This window comes from Mus pahari, chromosome 6 (genome assembly GCF_900095145.1).
Source record: "Mus pahari chromosome 6, PAHARI_EIJ_v1.1, whole genome shotgun sequence".
Lineage (NCBI taxonomy): Eukaryota > Metazoa > Chordata > Mammalia > Rodentia > Muridae > Mus > Mus pahari.
The window spans coordinates 106,998,946-107,005,046 of record NC_034595.1 but is presented as its reverse complement, the minus strand read 5'-3'; the positions used below and the strand labels follow the sequence as shown (position 1 = coordinate 107,005,046).

The 6,101-nt window shown below is 40.8% G+C and overlaps 1 protein-coding gene across 3 annotated transcripts in view; it reads right to left on the bottom strand.

The window, feature by feature from the left end:
* Positions 1–6,101, bottom strand: part of C6H1orf159 (chromosome 6 C1orf159 homolog) — a 19,777-nt gene that overhangs the window by 12,494 nt on the left and 1,182 nt on the right. For all 3 annotated transcript variants that reach the window (XM_029539449.1, XM_029539448.1, XM_029539450.1), the window contains exon 2: positions 1,519–1,631. The gene's annotated coding sequence lies outside the window, so the exon portion shown is untranslated. The remainder of the gene's footprint in view (positions 1–1,518; positions 1,632–6,101) is intronic.

Sequence of the window (6,101 nt, the reverse complement as noted above, 5' to 3'; positions counted from 1 at the left end):
CTCACTTTGTAGACCAGGCTGGCCTCGAACTCAGAAATCCGCCTGCCTCTGCCTCCTGAGTGCTGGGATTAAAGGCGTGTGCCACCACGCCCAGCACGTATATGAATGTTTTAACTGTATGTATGTATGTGCATCACATGTGTGCTTAGCACCTATAGAGGCTAGAAGAGGGCATCAGATTACTGGAAATGGAGTCATAGACAATTGTGAGCTAGCATGTGGTTGCTAAAATCCCAACCTTTGCAAAAACAGTGCTCTTTACCACTAAGCCATATCTCCAGTCTCTTCTCCCTAAAACCCTTTTACAACAAACTTATGTTAGTTAACTCATAAGGTGGTACTTATAAATCAGTCTGCCCAAAATAAGATTTAAGAAATATTTTTTTGTCATAAAGTTATCTCTTAAAAAACAAAAAACGTGGCCAGGTGGTAGTGGTTCACGACTTTCATCCCAACACGCAGGAGACAGAAGTAAACAGATCTCTGTGAGTTCAAGATCAGCCTGGTCTACAGAGTAAATTCCAGAACAGCCAAGGCTACATAGAGAAACTCTGTCTTGAAAACCAAACAAACAATAACAACAAAAAGTTAACTGGGCATGGTTTGGTCTACCTAGCGAGTTTCACGCTAGCCAGAACTACACAGTAGGTTTCTCAAAAACAAAACAAAACAAAACAAAGCAAAGCAAAACAAAACCTGGACTGGAGAAATGGCTGAGTGGTTAAAAACACAGGCTGTGTTTCCAAAGGACCTAGGTTCATTTTCTATCAGCCACATAGCAGCTGTCTGTAATTTCAACTCTGAGGGCACTGCATGTATGCATTCGGTACAAAGACATGTATGCAGGCAAAACACCCAATCACATTAAAGGAAAATAAAACTTTAAACAAATAAAGTTACCTCTTTTTTATTTATTTATTTATTTATTTATTTTTGAGACAGGGTTTCTCTGTGTAGCCCTGGCTGTCCTGGAACTCACTATGTAGACCAGGCTGGCCTCGAACTCAGAAATCTGCCTGCCTTTGCCTCTCAAGTGCTGGGATTAAACTACTGCCCAGCTAAGTTATCTTTTTTTTTTTTTTTTTTTTTTTAAGATTTATTTATTTATTATATGTAAGTACACTGTAGCTGTCTTCAGACACTCCAGAAGAGGGCATCAGATCTCTTTACGGATGGTTGTGAGCCACCATGTGGTTGCTGGGATTTGAACTCTGGATCTTTGGAAGAGCAGTCGGTGCTCTTACTCACTGAGCCATCTCACCAGCCCGCTAAATTACCTCTTAAGAGACTAAAGATGTAGTTCAGTTGGTAAAGTGCTTACACAGCATAAACAAAGCCCTGAGTTTTATTTCCATTATCACATGAGTTGAGTTGGTGTGGTGGTATACACCTGTAATCCAAACACTTGGTAGCTATATAGTAAATTCAAGACCAATCTGAGACACCATGAGATTTTGTCTTAAAATTAATAATAATAATAATAGTAGTAATAATAATAATAATAATAATAATAGTTACCTCTATGAAGACTTTTTACTTAGCAGCGGGCCCTGAAGCATTGAAATAGCAGGCAAGCTGGGCATTTCCAGTTCTGGAACAATAGTAGTCTGAGCTTCCTAGATAGAGGAATTCTAAGAGAATGCAGAAAAGTTTCAGTTTGAGGCTAAAAATGAGGAATTACACTCTCTGGCCTAGGGCAGTGGGAAGTCCCACTTGATGGATTATGTGGGTCCACATGACCCTTAGGGGTTCAGGATGATATAGATCTAGTCCTATCAGCAGGGGAAGTGGGAATTTGTACTGTAATTCACTTTATACTGGATTTAAGCCAGGACTGTCAAGGCAGTGATCACACTGCAAAGCACAAGAGGTGGTGCTCAGGCCTGCAGGGTTATCTTTGAAGCCTCCTGGCACTCAGTAGCACATGCATTTTGTTTCAGTGATGCATGCTGGGTTTTAAAATACACTCTGTCCTTGAGTTAACTCTTCTTTCTAAGGTATGAAATCTTCTTAGAGACATATTCATATCATAGTCTGGCTGCCCCTCACCTAGAGGATATAATCAAATTTCAACTTTTCTGTGAATTTAAGATTTGCTCACCCATAGACCTGCCCTGGAGGAAAACTTCCAGATGTTAAACAGACCCTTCTGCTCTCTCTGAGAAGAGCATCCCTAAGCTTAGGTCAAGTAAAAAAAAAAAAAAAAAAAAAAAAAAAAAAAAAACAAGTCCAACATTTTAATCAACACTGCCATTTGTTACATNAAAAAAAAAAAAAAAAAAAGTCCAACATTTTAATCAACACTGCCATTTGTTACATGTCAACAGTACTAAAGCATAATTTCCACACAATAACCAGCATCTACTTCAAATAGACAAGTCAGGGGGCTCTGAAAAAAAAAATGTATCTATGAGGCCACCACTGCAGCAAAAAGCTACCATTATTAGAGCCTTCTATGAGCCCCTCCCCCTCCAACCTAAGCTCCAGGTAACCAAGCTGACCTTGTCACTGCAGTCTATAATTTCTTATAAATAGAACATACAATATAAATGGTTCCTTTCATTCAGCACTAAGGACCTTTAGGTGTACTTTGTTATGTGTGTTCTGTTCATTACTATGTGATTGTTATGAGGCTATAGTTCATTTCCTTTATCTATCACCTGCTAACAGGTTCCTGATCTGATTCTACCATTTGGGAAATTACAGGACCTTGAGCACACACTACGTGAACCTGTATTTCTATTTCTTATAGGTAAATACCAAGGAATTTGTGTTGGATCACAGAGGTATGTTTAATTTCTCCAACTTTTAGTAGTACCTCTTTACTTTCCCACCAGTGAAGCAGAAGGGCTCAAAGGTGTTGCATCCTCACCAATATCTAGTAGTGTACTGGTGGGCACCTAGTGGTATCTTATGTTATCAGCATCCCCATGACTAGTAATGGTTGGCATCTTTTCATGACATTAGTCATACGTGTGTCCTATTGAACTGTCTTTTCTCATCTTTTATGTGTTTTAATTGGATTATCTTCCAATTAGATATAGCAGTTCTGTAACGTGTACTTATTCGCACTGTGTGTGCATAAGTATGCACATACATGCCACCAGACACATGCTATAGCATGTATGTAGCCATCAGAGAACAGTCAGTTCTCTTCTTTTACCATGTGGATTCCAGAGATCAAATTCAGGTTGTCAGCCTTGGCTGTAAACCCCTTTATCCACTGAGCCATCTCACTGGTTCAGCCATTCTGAATGTAATTTTTAAGTTTCTGATTATTTGTTTATGTCATATATACACATCTGCTGTGCCATGCATGGAGGTCAGAAGACAACTTGTGGGAGTCAGTTCTCTCCTTTCACTATGTGGGTCCTATACATGCTTTTCTGTTGTGTGTGGTGTATATACACGTTTAGAAGTGTGTGTACACCAGAAGTCAGCGTTAACTACTCTCCACCTTATTTTGGTTATTTTGTGTAGTGCATGTGTATATGGGTTCACTCTCCCATGGTACGTGCGGTGCTCAGAGACAGGCGATGCATGTCTTCCTCTATCACTCTCTACCATTTTTGTTTGTTTGTTTGTTTGTTTTGGAGACAGGTCTCTCTATATAATCCTGGCTGTCCTAGAACTAGCTGTGAAGACCAGCTAGCTTTGAACTCACAGAGATTCCCCTGCCTCTGCTTCTCCGGTGCTGGAATTAAAGGTGGGCCACTATGCTCAGCCCTCCACTATATTTTTTGAGGTAGGATCTTTCACTGAACCTAGACCTCATCACTTCTGCTGGACAGTCAGCCTGCCCTGAGGCTGCCTGTTTTCTCTCCACCCACTCAAACTAGGATGAGGGATGTACACCACCAGCTTTTTCAATAGGGATTGGGAATCTGAATTCAGGCTCTCATGCTTACACATGCATTTTACCCTCTTAGCATTTTACCCAGTCCCCATCCACTGTATTTTTTGAGACAGGCTCTTTCATTGAACCCGGAGCTCATTGAAGCAGCTCAGCTGACCAGTCAATGAGCTCAAGAACCCACCTGACTCCATTCCTCACATTAATGTGGGCACTGGGAATACAAACTCAGATCCTCACACTTGTTCTGCAGGCACTTTTACCTGAGCTATCTCTGCCACACACATCTTTCTTTTTATTTTTTATTTTTTTGAATTAGGATCTCATTATTAAGGCCAACCTTGCCTGGAACTCACTACATCACTATGTAGACCAGGTTGGTCTTCAACTTCAACTCCTGCCCCTGCCTCCCAAAGTGCTAGAATTACAAGCATGTGATTACAGACCACTGTGCATGTGTGTGCAGTCTTATGCATTTCAGGCTAGTCTCAAACTATGTAGTAGATGATGTCTTTCAAGCTGATTTTCTTTTGAGATAGATCCTCATTATTAGGTAGCTACACAAGGAGTTGCAGCCTTGGACACCATTGAAGCTAGATCTCTCCCTGATGTTGGCTGGGCACCACCTCTTATTTCCCTTGTAACACTAGAAAGGAAAATATCCTAAATGCCCCCTCAGGCATCCAGGTCAGAAAAATGGAATACATCTGGCCCTGGATAGTGACATAACATACTGGCATGTGCCAAAGTTTAAAAATGTTACATACAATTGTATTCTCTCTTAAAAGAGAATCTAGGCCAGGCATAGTGGCATACATGTTTTTTTTTTTTTTTTAGTGGCATACATGTTTAATCCTAGCATTTTCAAGGCAGAAAGATCTTTGTGAGTTCAAGGCCAACCTGTCTGCATAGCAAGATCCTGGCTTAACAAATAAGTTTATTAAAAAAAAAGTAAATTTATCTGGTTGTTGAATTATTGAAAATAAGTGTGCTCAGTCCTAAATAGGACATCTGTTTCAACCTTCCCCTCCCCAAGGCTAGGGAAGATTGTGGAAAAGAAAACAAAGAATTTAAAAGCAGAGGATGTGGAATGATGTTATAAACTGCTATCTGTGAACATTATATAACCATTGCACACGAGCTCACTGCAGCTATAGCTACTTGTGCAAAATCAAGCTAACAACAAGATCAGTTATCCAGCAGACAATGTTAACTGAACTCAATAGGTCACAAAATGAAAAATAAAAATGCACCAAGAGTGGAGGGACAGGCTTTTAATCCCCGAGACATAGGGAGAGGGATTTTGAGTTTGAGGCCAGCCCTGGCACCTACAGAACTTAACCTCAGTCTTCTGCAAGAGCAAGTACTCTTAATTACTGAGTCATCTCTCCAGAACATAGTTGGATTTTTGTTTGTTTGTTTGTTTTTGAGATAGGGTTTTTTCTGTGTAGCCCTGGCTGTCCTGGAACTCACTCTGTAGACCAGGCTGGCCTCAAACTCAGAAATCCACCTGCCTCTGCCTTCCTAGTGCTGGGATTAAAGGCATGTACCACCACTGCCCAGCACATAGTTGGATTTTTTAAAAAGATTTATTCTTAATTAGGTAATTACAGGTGTATATATTTATAAACATAAAATGCAGGTGCCAGTGGAGGCCAAAAGAGGGAAATGGACCCTAAAGTTGGAGTTACAGGTGATTGTGTGACATGGGTACTGGGACTGGAACTCAGGTTTTCTTGTTGAATACCTGTTCTTATCCACTAAGCCATTTCTCCACTCCCTAAGAAATATCCATTATCATCATCATCATCATCATCATCATCATCATCATCATCTGGTTTTGTTAAGACAGGGTTTTTCTATGCATCCCTGCCTATCCTGGAGCCTGGAACTCAAGAGATTTGCCTGCCTCTCCCTCCCAGGTGCTGGGAACGTGTGCCACCATTGCCTGGTAGCAATGTTCTTTAAATGAGTTAGGTACCTTATAGATCCAAATTAACATGAACAAATGCAAGCCAGTTCTGAAAGGTTGTGACAGATGCTGCTAGTGGACAAAAGAGCTCACCTAAGATGAGTTCAACCCATCAAGATATGTGCTTGCTTTGTTTTGGGGAAGAGTATTAAGGCCAGGATATGGAAGTCAAGAAAAGAAACTATTAAGCCGGGCGTGGTGGCGCACGCCTTTAATCCCAGCACTTGGGAGGCAGAGGCAGGCAGATTTCTGAGTTCGAGGCCAGCCTGGTCTACA